Consider the following 16,645-nt stretch of genomic DNA (forward strand, 5'->3'; position numbering starts at 1 on the left):
GCGTGTCTGCTGGTGTACGGTCCGATTCTGATCTCGCTGCTACCTCCCACCTCTTCTGCTTCACGCGCGTTACTCCCCATTTACACCCGTTGAAGTGACACTGGAATCCAGCTTGAAATCCTTTCAGGGGGCTGGCTGTTGTTATGTACTGTCTGAGTTACATAGGACCAGGATTGCTTGGTGCTTGGGCTGCCTGAAAATAGATCACAAGGACAGTCCCTGCCACAAAGAGCTTACAATCAAGCATATGAATGGCCTCGCAGGCTTTTGTTCCCTATTGAGGGGCTTTATATGGAAGGATGGTAGCAAAGCTCACCATGGGCATGTGGTGCTGAGCTCCTGGGTCCTACGAAGCCTGTTGTTTACTTGTGTCCCTACCCGATGTTGAATATAAATACACCTGCTAGCCCGAGTCTGTTGCTCTCTCCTTGGTCTTTCGGTAACTAGTGAATTTGATTCTCCCCTTCCCTTTGTATGACACTGTTTCACTTGCCTAGAGCCGTGTGTGAGACTTGTATCTAATAAAAATGCTCCTCTCAAATTCAAAGCTATATGAAAACGTTTCTACTTTTATTTGAAGCAGATGGACTGATGGAAATCAACTTTCCAGAAGGAAAGAAAGAAGCAGCCCAATAAAAGCTGCAGGAAATAATTTTTCAGTGGAAGCAATAACCTGGTGCAGGCTAGATCGATAGCTGTTCCAGAGGAGCACCGAGAGGAGAGCCAGGAGCCCCGGGGCCTGATTTCCTGTCTGCTCTGGGCCAGATCTGACGTTCCTCACTCAACTAAACCTCTTGCTGACTTCAGTGAGCCTTTGGCTCTTTTATGGCTTCAAGGAAGCCTGACACTTCATTAGAAACCTGGATTTTTATTTTATAATCCCCCAATGTGATTCAGGTTTGCTGCTGCTCCCGAAGTGTAGTTCAGCTAAGTGTCAGCTTTGTGAGGAGCTGGCTGGCTCATGGGGTTGGTAATGCACATGGAGCATCTCGGCTGTAATTCACTGGTTTAAATCAGACTCCTGTGCTGGCAGCTGCGGAAAGCTGAGAGTAGCTGCTGGCTCCGCGACACCCGAGTGAGATCTAAAGTTCTGCTTCCAGCAGCAATACATGAATGCCCCCACGTTGCATGTGGCAGAAACCTGTGCTCCCACATGCTGTGTGCATCTGTACCCTCAGGGCTTGTCTACACTGGCTTTGTAGCCAGCCTGGCAGTGCTGACGGGAAGCACAACCTGCCTACTTGCTCTTGCCAAGTCTGCAGAACAAGGCATGGCAGCTGCTTATGAACAGAGCCCAGCGTGTACCCACAGCCACGGTCAGACTGTCTTGGGCAGGCTCCTGGGCACAGACTCAGGGTCACTTGGGCAGATTCGTTGCCTAATTTGGGGTGAAGTGTGAGTAGATCAGGCAGAGCAAGTGTTTTTGTGCTGCTCAGAGGCTGTGGCAATCCCTCCATTCAAGGGTGATTTCTACCACGGCTCTCTGATGGGTCTTGAGTTGACTATGGGGATGGACGAGAGCAATTCCACGCAGCAATCCCTGGTAACATCTCTGGTGGCCAAGAGCTCCCAAATCGACCAAAACGCCAAAAGAGGTAAGAGTCCTATCCTGGAGCTGCAGACCTAGCTGCAGAAGTTGCAGGGCTTTCTGTAGGGAAAAGTAGGGCGTAAGTGAGGCTTCCTCTCCTTTTCCTTCCCCTGTTCTCCGCTTGGAGGGTGAGAGACTTTCCCTTGACCCCGGCTGCCACTTGGGTGAGGTTACGGCACCAATGGAGTCCGCCGGCAGCCAGCTCCTCCCAGCACTTGCTGCCCACAGGGGCAAATCTGTGCCCAGGCCCCAGGAGCCCACGGCAGGCTCTGGCACGTGCGGCCTGGGAGGTTCAGGGCTGAGGCTGCGAACTCTGACTCTGTTCTTGGAGGTTTCCAAAACACCAGTGTGCCCACAACACAGCACGAACGTGCCCATGTGCCAGCATAGATCAGTTAGGGATGATGGTGCATAGGCTGTCAAGAGGCCAAAGGCACATTGCATGGATTGGATTCAACGTTTCATATTTATTTTACCCAATGCCCTATCGTTTATCCCCAAAGTGACTCTCAGCAGTCCCTTGGAGCTTGATATCTCATTCCTGGGGACTCCAGGGCAGGCCTGGAGGGTCGGCAGTGTCCCTTGAGTGTGACCAAGAGCTGCTGGGCATGCAGGGAGCCAGGGTCTGAGGGGAGGGGCCTCCACGGAAGGGGGCGGAGCCTGGGCTGGGCTGGGCAACTCCCATGGCAACACGGTGGCCCGCAGCTCAGAGCCGGCCCGCGGCTGGGCCACTGGTGTTCGCAGGCTCGGCAGAGCGCGACGTCGGCCTGGCCAAGGCCTTCTGGAGCTCCGTGACCCTGCAGCCGCTGCTCGAGTCCCACGTGGGCCCGGTGGTGCCCCAGGAGCCCCGTGAGCGCGTGCCCCGGAGGCGCTGGGGATGGGGCCCAGAGCCGAGGTGGGGGGCTCGGGGCAGGAAGCCAAGCTAACGCCATCTTGCCTTGCAGGGAGGAAGGTGGTTGCCTCGGCGCCCCGGCACGGTGAGTGCCCGGCTGCGGGGGGCGGGAGTCCCGGGCTACACCTGGGCGAGCGTGGCTAGGTGCCTGGGAGAGCACTTGAACGGGGGCGGGCAGGGCATCTGCTCCAAGCGGGACTAGCCCCAGCTCCATCCTCCCAGCCAGGGCCTGTGGAGCCGGGTCTGAAACACCCCGTGGGGTGGAGACGCACCTCTTCTCTAGGTAACCTGTTCCTGTGCTTCACCACCCTCCCAGTGGGAAAGTTTTCCCTAATATCCAACCTGAACCTCCCTTGCTGCAACTTGAGCCCATTGCTCCTTGTCCTGTCATCTGCCCCCACTGAGAACAGCCCGGCTCCGTCCTTTTTGCAGCCCCCCGGCAGGGAGCTGAAGGCTGCTATTCGATCCCCCTCGGTCTTCTCTTCTGCAGACTTGATCATCCCAGTTCCCTCAGCCTCTCCTCACCAGTCACGTCCCCAGCCCCCAACCATTTTCATTCCCTTAACTGGACTCTCTCCAATTTGTCCACATCCTTTCTGTAGTGGGGGGCTCAAAACTGGACGCAGGACTCCAGATGTGGCCTCCCCAGTGCAGAATAGAGGGGAGGAATCGCTGCCCTCGATCTGCTGGCATCGCTCCTAGCAATGCAGCCCAGGATGCTGTTACCCTTCTTGGCAACAAGGGCGCACTGCTGGGTCATGTTCAGTTTATTGTCCACTGTCACCCCCAGGTCCTTTTCTGCAGAGCTGCTGCTAGTCCCCAGCCTGTACTGATGCAGGGGATTATTCCATCCTATGTGCAGGACTTTGCACTTATCCTAATTAAGCCTCATGAGATGCTGGGCTGTCTTGATACTTGATAGCAGGCACCTGTGGGCCAGTCCTTGACTCCAAATTACCCTGTATCTCCTTTCCACCCCTCTGTAAAACAAGGTGAAGAGCAGGGCACCAGAGGAGTGGAGCTCAGAGTGAGCTAGCTGTGATCCAGATGACCGTTACAGTGCTCGGGTACGGGAGTCGCGCTGCGTCATCACTGGCTTGATTCTGCACCGTGTAGTCATTTGACTGTGTTGTTTTACCTAGAGCTGGACCAAATCCTCCTGGAAGCCCAGAAAGCCCAGAAAGCTGAAGAAAAGGAAAAGTATCTTCAGAAGGTAAAATCTTCAGAAGGGTGCTGGGCATATCAATGGGATCTGATGGCAAGGGAGGATGTAAGGATGCAGAATACCCCAGACTCTGCTAGCAATTGTCACGTTTGGCTGGGTGGTCATATCAATACTGTGTCCTCTTCCTCTCCACCAACCACAGAATGGCAATCCTGTGTGGATTAGGCTGCTTTGTTGTTTCTGCACAAAACAGAGCCTGCCCTCATGCCCAGCAAATCAGAGAGGATAGGTTTGTAATAAACTACAGATCTGCATTGCTGGAGCTGAGCTGCTAACATTGTGATATAAAGAAACAAGGTGTTTGGGTAGAGAGGTCCTGCACCTCTCAGGAGGGCCAAACATGAACATTTTGTGAAAACAGGTTGGGTTTTTTTTCATATTCTGTGGCTATCAGAAATGTCTCCAAACCCTACTCAATATAGTTGTTCTTGGAGAGGGAAATCTTTTCCTGTTGTATGTTTGTTTGATGTGCTGGGGTTTGGGAATTTGGAAATGAACCCAGAAACAGCCAGTAAGGCTGACGCAATATTTAGGTTGACAGAGTCTCTTGAATGTTTAAGTATAATTCATTCCAGGTCTTTCCTTCGTTACTGCTAAGACACCAAGTACGAACCACGTTCACCTCAGTAAAGACAACGTGTATGCCCGTGTAGGTCTTCAATGGTGGTCTCAACTCAGCAGGTCCCCACCATTATTTCCCAGCATTACACTTATCTCCTACTATATTTGAAGGCTTTGATACCAGAGTGAAAGCAGTAAAATTTGTATAGTGATGTCTTTTTTTTTAATATATATAGTCACTGCTGTTGCTCTGATAACAGCCTGTGGCAAAAGGCAGCTTGTATTCATCCCAAATCAACTCTTTTATTTTGTGCGTGAAGGAAATCCCATGGTATCTCGAGGAAAAATTACTCTGCTGCATGTGCGGCCACATAACTTTGCACACTCCCATGAGATGTATGCAGTTTGTAAGTCTGTTTTGGAGCCATAAAACCAATATAGTATTATCATCCCCATAGAAGGCTTTTTATCTGATTATCCCCTCAAGGGGGGAGCTGGGATAATGAAATTACATAGTAAATCTGGGAGCGTGGAAGACAAATAGCGCATTTTATTAAAAGCATAAATTTGCAAATAATGAAGCACTTCCGCCTTTTTTAGAGTTCTGAGGCAACATTCATCCGAGTTTAAAAACTAATTATCCTGCTGCAGTAACACCATTGTTTCAAGATGGGGTTTGCAACACTACCATCAAATGTGTAGCACTTGGTGAAGTACAGTTGGGGAAAGTGAAATGAGTACAAACTGCAAGGTTAGAGGTACGTTTTAAAAGTATTCAGACAAGTTAGAAAACTTTCAGCTCTGCTTTAATAGGCTTTTATGTTTCAAAGAGTGTGTGTGAGGGCTGCAAATTGCACGAAAAGCATGTGACATGCAAATGTCTCTGCACCTGAAAGCACAACTGGATTAGGTAGGATACACTATAGGTTATGCAGAGTAGGACATTTGAGGTAGGCAAGGCAGCATGTTATAGGGAATGCTGCTGTAACCAAGATACTAAATATTATGGATTAAGCAACAAAGTAAGGGGAAACCTTTGCCCCTGCTTGCCTGGTGGAAAAGGGTTGGCATGGGCAAGGATGGACAGGGAGGGATTCACTTTGCATGCTCCAGTAATGCAGAGGCATTATAGGTGGCTCAGCACCACCTGCTCGTGACCTCGCTGCTCCAGCAAGCCTGCCTCTGAACCAGCCTTTTGGGGGTCATCCCTATCCAGTGGGGCTTAGAGCATCCCTGAGACTGCTTTAAGTTGTGCTGGAAAGCCAAGGTGCAGGATGCCCCAGGTCCTGCTGCTGTTTCTTACCCCGTGAAGCTGAGCGCTGGCACACCTGCCCTCCTGACTGTGCCCACAGGGAGGGGGCGTCACATAGCAGAGGCTGTATCTTGTGTATTTTTGCATTATTCAGGCCCAGCCCCACCTTGGGTTTTTACAGGGCTCCTTGGTTCTCAGGAGCAGCGGTCTCCAAACTTTTTTGATCGTGCACCCCTATCAGTAAAACATTTTTGAGCACGCACCCCCAATCTATGTATATTTATATAAATAGAAGTTCTAATATTTTCTTCCCGCACCTCAATTGATTGTCTTACGCACCGCACTTCGGAGACCACTGGAATGCAAGGCGTTAACAATTAGCAACTCTGCATCAAGTCATCTCCCTCATTTGGGTTTTTAATCAGTTAAAATAACCCTTTTCTAAATGGTTAATTATACACTCCGGGATTATGCGATTCAGTCACGCTGCCATATTAGAAAATTATTCAGGCACTTGTCACATGGGAGCACACACCACTTGCATATATTGACTAAAAGCCGACTAGGCTTTGGCTTTCTAGATGCTGATACATTCTGCAAAAGGAAACTTTTCTTGCAGTTGGCGGCAATATGACTGGCGAATTAATATTGCATATATTTCCCACGTAGCTGATCCCAGGCATCTAAATCAAAGGCGAACATTAAATACTGTGATAAGGTTGCCAGTCTTACTCTGTAATTACAGTATATTTTCCTCATTTTAGTAAAATGTTTGGTGGGTTTGTTTGGTTTGTTTGTTTTTTTGTTTTGTTTTTTAATGAAAAGCTTATATTCTAGGCCTGGGAAGGAGGCCAGAAGAAAGCAATCTGTGGTAGGTGCATAAAGGTGCTGAGCTCTGCTGTTTCTTTGAAGCAAGTCAGCAGTCCTGCTCTTTCCAATTAATAACCCTGTAATGCGTTTCATCCATTAGCAGCCATTAGGCCTTTCTTCTGAAAATGGGATTAACAGAGTAGCAGGCCTTTTTGCTGATTACTCAGTTCATTTTTTTTTAATTTAAATTCTCCAACAATAGATGAAATCAGGATTGCACAGCTTTGCATGTCACTCAGTCATAAGCAGAGCCAATTCATTTCAGTGAAACAGTTACTTTACACACCTACAAGACAGGTTACCGGCCTCAAGTAAGTCCAGGGAAATGATGATGAACGCACTAAATGGAAGAAGAAGAATCTAATAAAGATATTGCTAGACAATTGTAGCATTTTCTTTTCACATCTACATGGTCACTCTTCCTGTGTGGGGAGAGCAAAGGATGGAAGTTTTAGCTCTGCAAAGGGCGGTCTGCCCTGAGTAGGGAAGAGAGTCAGTATTTTCAAAAGAGCAAGCTAAATGATGTTAATTATAATACTGTAATTTCTCAAACTCAGAGGGTAATGTATTATAAATGGTTGTTCTAATTAGCCAGTTAGCTTATATGAACCTAGAGTAACGTGCAGAAACATAGCTGGTATCTTTCTAACATTCATTGCAGTGGATTTATCTATAATTCGTTCATTCCCACAAGGATAGAGTATTGTGTGATTAACTACGAAATGACAGGCACAGCCACGCCAAGAAATCAGCCTACATCAGTGTGGCTAATGTAAGGCCTGTCTGAATAGATCAGAATATTGCTGTACAGTGCTTTTTGCTCTAGCCACTTCCTCTTCTTTCCATGTTTGTCTCGGCCGTCTGTCTTCCACAGCTCCTTATCTCTGAATTAGTGCTCAGAGTGTAGATCACATCAAATATTTATTCAGGCATGGTACTGATGATTATCACGCTACAAAACTCTTGCAAGACTTTGACGAGCCCATCACAGAAACCTCGGAGGATCTATCTTCAGGGCAGATGCATACTCTCACAGTTCACTGGAAAAGTAATAATTGAGTGGCTCAGTTTGCTGCACCCATGGATTATACCCCAGAAAGTCTAACAGCTCACAGAGGTCAGCGCAGCATCTGTGAGGACACAATAACGTATGCAGAGCTTTGCTCCTTACGCCTGGGTTAGCTCCGCAGTGGAGATGTATAGATCTAGATATATATCCTCAATGGTTTGTTAAAGGGTTTTGAGTGTCTCTTTCTCTCCTCTCGCTGTATTTTTTTTTTTTTCACTCCCCATTGATAACCGCTAGCAGATTTGTTTGTATTAAATCCTAAATCAGTGCTGAGCATCGTGGCTTAACTGCTGGAACGTGTCCGGTGCCAGCTAATCCTTTTTCATTTTGCCCCGCTGCAACAGTTACCACTTTGGCTTGCTTGTTTCCATTAGCGGCCTGGTGAATGCTGTAGGAGGCTGATTTCTGTGCTTTTACCACTGCATTAACCAGGGCAGGTGAAATTTCTTAGAATTCCTTGTTCACCTCAATTCAAGTGCTGGAAAATTGGTGAATGATGTGGGTCCTGGTTAAAGAAAGGGGTTTGCAAGTCTGGTTATTTCCTTCATTTGGTAATCATTGGGTTTAAATGCCAAAATACTTACAAAGTGAGACTACCTTGGGATTTTTCATCTGCCGAGGTTTGTTTTTTCTCTTGTACTGGTTGTAGGGATTTCCCAGGATACTTACTGGAATGTCAAACTACTTTTCAGAATGACTGTATATGCCGTTCTCCAGCTTAAGCAGATAGCTTTTCCCCATGTTGCTGTTTTTTTCCAGCTAGCAAAAGTCCAGCATGGTACTTGCAAGTAGTTTGATTGATATCAGGGCATGGAAACAAAAGTACTGGCAAACTGATGTGAATAGTAATCAAAGCACTGTTTCTCACGCAGTCACTCTACTTTTCAAACTGAGATTGTGTGGAGTGGTGGTTCTCAAACCTTTTTTTTTTGGTCAGACCACTTGAAAATTGCTGAGGGTCTCAGTGGACCACTTAAACTGTTTTTGTTGTTGTTCTACAAACCAAAGCACACCGCTCATTTTAAGATCAGTAGTCTTGCCTTACAAGTACAGATATTCTTAATTTGTTCCACAACCTTTCTGTGGCCCACTTGGATGGAGCTTGTGGATGAGGAGTGGCCTGTGGGCCACAGGTTGAGAACCTCTGGTGTAGAGAGAGTAGTTTTGAAGGCAAATGGGACATTCATTTACCTTTTCATAAGCCAGAAGACCAAAGAGCATTCATTGAAAAAGCATCTGAAAGTATTACATGGTTCGACGTTCTGGGGGGGAATCCTGGCCTCTGAAACCACCAGGTCTCTTGACCTCGATGTCAGTGGAACCAGGATCTCACGCTCTGACTTTAATTCATTTTTATAGATCAGGAGAGAATGGGTTTCCAGGAAAAATATAATCAGGACGAAAGGGCCCATCCACTCAAGGACTCTAGCTGAGCAATTTTTATATGATTAAAAGTTGTGGATGAAAAACCTATATACTCCTTCTTTTTGTAGTTTTACATATTGTTAGCTCACTATTTGTAAATAGGTTTATCTCTGTGCGCTTGATCCCGAATCAAGGAAGATTGGTCTTATCAGAGCTCTCTGCAGAGTCCTAGGAGAAAAACCTCATGTCTTAAAACATAGGCAGACAAGGGTCTTTGGGTAGATGTGATATCTTTTATTAGACCAACTAAATGGTTGGACAAATTGTTCTTTGCAAGCTTTCAGGAGTCTCCCTCTGTCTGAAGAAGGGGGGTTGTACCTAAAAGCTTGCAAAGAACAATTTGTCCAACTATTTAGTTGGTCTAATAAAAGATATTACATTTACCCAAAGAACCTTGTCTGCCTGTGTCCTGAGACCAACAACCAACTCCCCCCTCCCCCCCCAAAACATGTCTTAAAACATTGTGCTCTTGTGGATTCTGGCAAAAAAATGTGTTGTCTATTAAGCAGTTTCTTCTGCTCTTATTATGCATTCCTTCTAGTTTTCAGCTCTGAGAAAGGGAGGGTTTCTTTTGAATCTGCAAACTGCAGTTGAATTCAATTAAATCCCCTTGCACTTGACATGGTAAATATGCTTCCTCCCAGGCCAAGAGAAGAGATGAAATACTAGCTCTGCTGAGGAAGCAACGAGAAGAACGGATCACGGTGAGGCTGCTTGCTTTTTAGATTAGTGTCTGACGTGTCTGTCTCAAGGCAGTCTTTCCTTAGCCTGTTCTGTAACACAGCATGGACTACCAAGCTACCCTGCTGAGCCTGCTGGTGCTACTAGTAGGTGATTTCTAGTCTGAGAAGCATCTTGCGAGTAAGATGCACATTAGTTTGGATGTTAATGGACATTGAAAAAAGGAAGCACAATGCCTCCATCTTTCCTTCTAATCTGGACAGTGGATGTAGAGAAGGGTCCATGGATACAGGGAAGTAATACAGCATATAGGCAAAGTGACCAAGGGTGTAACTGGCTATGTCTTGGGCTGGCTTTTATTTTTAAGATTGCGTAGGTTATACCAAAAGACCACCACAGCAGCCATAATCAGGCAGCTACTTTCTTGTGAGATGTTGCGATAGAAGAGGGACCTGAGGAAGGACTAAAATGTGACCTTGTAGAGAAGCCCAGGTCTGACATTTCTTGCCTTAGCGTGGGGTGGAAGATGTAGAGCTGTCGATGGGAGAGGCAGACGGGGGCTGAGGCTGGCATCATCGATAGGGAGGAGGTGAGAAACAAGAAAATGTTGCAGGACCCATGGTCGTTCTGTTTTGTTGTAAGTACTAGCCTATAAATAATGAGAATGGAAATATAAATGCAAGGCAAAATAAGGATAAAATTAACTGAAAAACTTGTATGAGCATCAGTAACAGAAGAAACACTTCCGTTCATTTTAGTTAACGACTTTTTAATACAACTCAATGGGAGTAGATACAATTCTCAATTAAATGCAGCAGAGGAGACTTTGCAGCCTCTTGGCTTTTTTTCAGACCTCAGTTTTGCATTTCCCCCTGTCAGCTTTTCCACTTTAACATCCTGTCGCCAAAGCTTTATAGGGAAGCTGCAAAACTCGCTGAGGTCCTGTTTGCCTGAATAAAGGCATTCCCTTCCTGCAGAGGCATTCAGTAAGGTACATCGTATAAACCAAAACACGTCTTGCCGAAGAGCCACACACCCTACTTGATAGAAATAAGTACCAACTAATAGAAGGGAGCAATGCTATAGTTTTTTTCAGGCAGATAAATACAACTATTTGAAATGGTGACTTGGAAAGCAAGATGTCATAAGACAAAGCCTTTATTTTAAAAGAAAAATATGGTGTTAATATCAAAAGTGTTCTTTTTTTCTTCCATTTATTCCACAGTTGTAAAGGGCTTCATAATAAGTCCTTCCTTTTCTGAGAGTTTGTTCAAATCTGGGCCAAAAAATGTCTGTTGTATAAGACTCTTTCCAAGTGCTAGCAATGAAAGCATAATCCAAAGGCCTGGTGATATTTCTTGTATTTAGAAGCTAAATTGCTACAAGCATGTCCGCCAATAATAGTCTGTAATTCTTCTCATATTTGTTGCTTGTTTTTTATGCATGAATTTTATGTGCTGCTATATGTGGACTAAGTATACTACTAAATTACAGAAACACCTGATCTACTTCAAAATTAGTTTTTTTTGGCTCTGTGTTTGTGTAAAACTGCCCTCTCCTCTAAGATTAGCCGTCTAAGCTTAGAATGGATTAAAGTGGTGTCTAAATCTCTATTTTTCAGAAAGAATTGATCGCTCGTCTGCATAAACCAAAGACCCGAGCATGCCAGGAAAGGTAATGCATGCAAAAAAATTTTTTATAAGGATTTCATTCTATCCAAATGACTTATCCAACCAAAGACACCAGCCACAAAATGCAGCATTTTTGCAAATCTTCAGAAGCTTCCTTTTTTTCATGTCCTGCTAAGGGTTTGGCCACTATAAATATACATTGTCATGTCATACCCTGTCAAATTGATCTGAAGGCTGCCAATACATGCACAGGGGACCGCCTGTTGCCTTGAGTAGGACATCTTGGGTCAGTAAAATCATTCATGCTCTGCTGTGTTCGCAGAAGCGGGAGGGCCTGCTCCTGCAGATGCACCTGCCTGAGTGGACTTCTGCAGAGCCTTGTCGAAGTAAGAGTAGCTCTGCACCTAGGCAGATGTGTGTGCGAGGCATAGTCTGAAAACTGCAGCACCCAAAGAATATGCGGACTTTGAGTAGGCTGCTTCTCAAGATGAAATACTGCACTAAATGATCTGATCCAGTAGGGGAATTTTTGAAGGTACCGAGGGATCCTGGGGCTTGTGATTAATGTTGGGAGTGAGATTGCTGATCTGATTTATGTTCTGCTGAACAGCTTCCTCTTGGGCACTTGGACACGGCCTCACTGATGATGTAAATTCTGTTCTTTCCCATTGTCAGCGAGCACCTGTAAAAACAAACAGGATCCCAACAAATATCCGATAGGGAGTGGGTGATTTGATTTATGGTGCGAGTAGAAGCCCAAGTTTAAGGTCATAGCACTGTTACTTTCAGACCTTGGCAATTGGAAAAGGTTATAAAACTCCCACAATTGAATTGGTTGTCACGGCTTGGCTATGGGGCTGTGCTGGACAGGAACAGTATAATGCATGCATTTCTCTCTGAATCTGTCTGGGTAAAAGGAAATGTTACTTGACTAGATAATAAAAAGCGGTTTACAGATGTGGCCTTGAAACACAAATGATGCCTGTAGATTAAAAATGAAAGTCACTGCTGTTTCAAACTGTTGTGCAGCTGCTTCCCTGAGACTGCCCTTGTCGAGTTGTACTGTGAACCTGGCTCTGTCCTGATGAGGCAACGTGTGTAGTTTTAGTTGCAGGGCTGCTGCGATACGTGTTCATGTACCCAAGGGGAGACTTGAGCCGGCATTAAAAAGCCCTGCTTCTTGCAGGACAACACAGATGGCATCTATCTAGGTAGCTCTTTCTACAAAGTATATCTGAGATGTTCATCTCAGCAGTAAATCAGAGCTGGTTCACTGATGTAACTAAATAAGTCATTTTGTCTAAGAAACTAAAAGGTTTTGGAGTGTGCGGCTATGCTTCCTCTTGGCGGCTCTTTCCACCTCTTCCCAGCACAACAGCATCTCCAGGGCAAGTAGTACTGCAAGAGACCCCTGGGATTTCAGTTCCTTGCATTTTTTCCTTTTGGTAATATTACTCATGCTCTTTTATTTCTGTGGTGGAGAGGGCCAGTTGCACTGATAGTTTTGCCCCAGATACTGAGAAAGTTGGGCAGCTCCAAGCCCATAAGGTGGGGGGGGGAGTGCATTTGCTGCAAAGTAGTTCTTTATGGATAGGGACAGACCAAGAAATTATATCGAGTTAAAAGGGGAAAGATTTACATTCACCAGTTGATCTGCAATAACTATTTTGTGTGTCTGCTCCATGCTGCACTAAGTGGACGCTGAGCCGTGGTGATTCTGCAGCTGTTGCATTCAGAGAGAAACTGCCCCAGTTCAGCTCCCGCTTTAGTGCAGGACAAAATGGACACACGCAACAATTGGTAAGGACCTGGCGGTGCACAGTAAGTATTTATCCCTGTTTTAACTCGGTATCATTTGTCTGTCTCTGTCTATACACACCTCTAAGCAGCCTGAAGTTATCATCTTTGAAACCGCTGGCCTGATAATTAGTTCACAGCATTTGGCTGGGCATTTCTCCCTTTTAAAAGCTGTGAATAGTTCAGTAAGAGCATCATTTTTCTCACACCCTTCTCCACCTTCAAGAAGGTTCAGCTGTTGAAAATATACAAATGAAAGGCCAAACTATGGATTTTTTCCACTTGGGTGTCATTCCCACCTTGACATTGGGATGTAAAAACTGAGAAACAGCCAGAGGCACAGAAGGTAGCCTCAATAGCACTGAAAGTAAAGCCTTCAGAAAAAAACACTAGCTATTACATGTAGCGAAATGATAACCAATGCCATGATTTGTGAGCAATTTTGCCGCCTGCCTATGTCGAGAACTAACGAGAAAAGATGAAGGAAATAGCAGGCGGGGTATTAAGGATGAAGCCAGGACGTTTGCCATTGGGCAGGTAGAGGAAGGGGCAAATGATGGAGATGATCCCTCCCCGAGTCGCACAGTCCTTGGAGGGGGAAAACTCGGGGGACTGAACAACACAAAGGATATGCAGAGTACAGCCCCATGTGGGCAGGGGTGATGGCGCCTTGTTCACACCCTGTTTGATAGTGCAAGAAGCCTTTACATTCATATTTGTCTTAAGCAGCTGCTTAAAGAAAGCTGACCTATAGTTCAGTATATTCCTGTATTCAGGCCTTTTTAAAAACATTTGCCTTACATCTGCCACCAGAGCACACATGGAGCTGCCATTTGTAGTGATTTCAGTAAGCTCACCCAGAGCAGAAGCTATTGATTTGTGAAATCTTTCATTAGAATAACTGTGGGTTGTTTTTTTTAAATGGCCTCTGGAGAAATGATAGGATCCTATCAATTTTGCTAATGTCTTGTAAAATATTTATAGCCTTTATTGGCTGAGATGATCCCTGTTTCCAGTGACAGCTCAGATGAAAGGCTAAGGAAATATCTATTTGCAGGGAATTTCTTCTGTGTCTGAATGCGATGCCTCTAACTGGGCAGAATCATTCTCATCTCTTTCTATCTTTAGTAGATTCCCTTTTCCCACTCCCCCCATTCACGCTATTCCTGACCTCACCGACTCCATGGTTCGCCCATCTATGTGTTTCCATTGACCTTCACCTCCCGAGAATTAAAAAAACAGAAATCTGTCTTCCTCCCCAGCCTGCAAGGGAAATAGCTTGAATAGTTCACAACACTGAATGAGTTTATTTTGGGTTTATTTACATAAGGACTTGTCTAGGTACACAAGCTGTATCATTTTCATTTTCCTATTATCATTAACTATAACATCCACCTCTTGAAGTAGACGGAATAAGGTGCTTATAAGGACAATGTAAAAGTGTATATTCCCATATGGGAAAGGGAAAATAAACTACACATTTACATACTGGCATGATTGCATGCTAAAGGTTTTAATGGCATAATTATTATTTCACCAACAAAATCACAGCCCTGGCATAGTTGCACCAAATATACACACACACAATCTGTAGATCAGATGCACACACACACACACACAATCTGTGGATCAGATCATATTTGGTTAGAATTTTTTGCGTGTGTATGTTTAGAGTTTTTTGAAGGGCAGCCAAGTCAAGGAGAGATGTAAATGTGGTGAGGCCCGCAGCTGTTTGGTCTTGTATGAATGAGTCTTATGAGCAGTTAGATATTCACACATAAAGTATCTGGCACTTAGACAGCTTGGGCCCTGCTCTGGTCCTGCCGTGGTCATGAGTCTCTGACATCAGTCAACTGGTTTTGTAGCTGCAATCGGTTGTGGCTGTTGCAACTGAAAAGAATGATTTGTTCTCTCCGGTTCAGCTGCTTGTAAGGGTTTGCTTTTCAGGACCGCGAACTTGAGTAGGACTCATGCATTCAATTGGCTCTTTATTCTGTTCTCATCCCCTGTAAGTTGTGACTCTTCCCCTTTGTCTCAGCTTGCTTCTCTTCCTGCCTGAGCAGCTTCTCATAGATGCTACATCACTTCCTTCAGCTAAACATGGTAACAAGTGAACTTCTCACATTTCCTGCCAGCCCATTTCTTCAGCAATTTTGCAAAGTCCAGCATCTTTCCTGCCACTCAAGCTTGTAATTTTGGGGTTGATGATAATTATACCAACGGAAGTCAAGAAACAGATATTAAAACAGCACTTGGTGTTGGACATAAATATCTCTAAGCAAGGAAAATGTGTCCCCTACCACAGGCTTAAGCACTGCAGGACAGTATTTATTGATGTTTAGCCTTTGCTGGTCTAAACAGCCCCTCTTAGTGCTGCAGCCTGAAAGCTGAGTGGTCGAAGAAGAGAAGTATGCTAAGGTGACTTCAGACCACTTTCCATTTCCACCCCACTCTCGTGGGGTGCACCACAATGCACCCCATACGATCTGGCAACACCAGAAGCAGTGGCCTATGCCGAATATTGGGAACAGACCCTATAGAAAGGTTGGAGTGGAGACATAACAACAAAACAGGCTTTCCATTTGAGTTTGGAGTCTCAGTAGCTGCCTGTAATATTTGTGGATTTGTATGTGTGTGTCTAATTTTGCTTTTCACATTGGTACAGACAAGCTGATCAACTTGATTGGACGTTTCACAGAGATTCTGGAAATAGCTATTCCGCAAACCCAGAGCTGTAGGGTGAGACTTAGACAAGAGCCTAACTGAGTTAGAAGCACAAATTCCTTTGACCTGTCTCATGCCTCATTCTTCTAAGTGACTTGGTTGCTTCTCAGAGTTGCACTTTTATGTCTCTTCTTCCTTTGCCTTCCAAGTTTAAAGTAGCTGCATGTAGGCTCCTGGCCTGCAGATTCATGCCTGACTTTGGCTTAGAGCTGCCTGCATCTAGTTTGTTATGCACACAAAGAAGTCTGGTTGGGACTGTGCCCTGTGTGAAGGTGAGCTGGGGTGTGTATCTTTGCATAACTGGGTTCATAGTAAAGAGCAACTCTGCACAACTCCATTTTAACGTGAAGCTTTTGGTCTGGGACTTAGCAAAGCATTAGAAAAAAAAATGTTTGGAATGAAAAAATACTACTTGGCATTGACAGCTCCCTTTGGCTTTTGCTTGCTTTGCAGAATTGGACAAAAAAGCGAAAAGTGGGGTGTTCTCAAGCAATCAGTGATCAGTAAATAATGGCTGTTACTGCAGCCAGTATTCAAGGGCTGCATCAACAATTTTCTGCATCTAACCTGGCTCTGTTATTTCCAACAGGGCAATGACATCTGATTCTGATGTTAATGATCAAGAAACAGTAAAGGCTCTTGACTAGTTCAGCTAAATTGACTGACTGGAAGAAAAAAAGAATTTGTCTCTTTGCTTCAGAAAGAATATCCTTCTAACAGGCCAGTTCTGCTTTGACTTTTAGCCATGTGAATTCCTCCTTTGATTACATTTTGAGTTCTTCCTACTGAGACGTGCACAACTCTGCCAAAAGCTACAGATGGAGTTCGAGCAACTCTTCAGTGCCTCCATAAATTTCTTTTGTACTTTGTTTTGTAAAAAGTCAAAGCTATAAACATTTAATCCAAATAAATTATTTGTAAGAGCAAACA

At 45.0% G+C, this 16,645-nt stretch overlaps 1 long non-coding RNA gene across 2 annotated transcripts; it reads left to right on the forward strand.

Moving 5' to 3' along the window:
* Window positions 1-3,651: 3,651 nt before the first annotated feature.
* LOC109318071 lies at window positions 3,652-16,645 on the forward strand. 2 transcript variants are annotated; one of them, XR_002103176.1, is made up of 4 exons: window positions 3,652-3,693; window positions 9,527-9,586; window positions 11,185-11,237; window positions 16,305-16,645. It is a non-coding gene; the product is annotated as an uncharacterized LOC109318071 (long non-coding RNA). The 2 variants fall into 2 exon arrangements; XR_002103177.1 differs by lacking the exon at window positions 3,652-3,693 and adding an exon at window positions 3,812-3,934.

The sequence above is a fragment of the Crocodylus porosus genome, unplaced genomic scaffold (genome assembly GCF_001723895.1).
Source record: "Crocodylus porosus isolate Cpor-Errol unplaced genomic scaffold, CroPor_comp1, whole genome shotgun sequence".
Taxonomy (NCBI): domain Eukaryota; kingdom Metazoa; phylum Chordata; order Crocodylia; family Crocodylidae; genus Crocodylus; species Crocodylus porosus.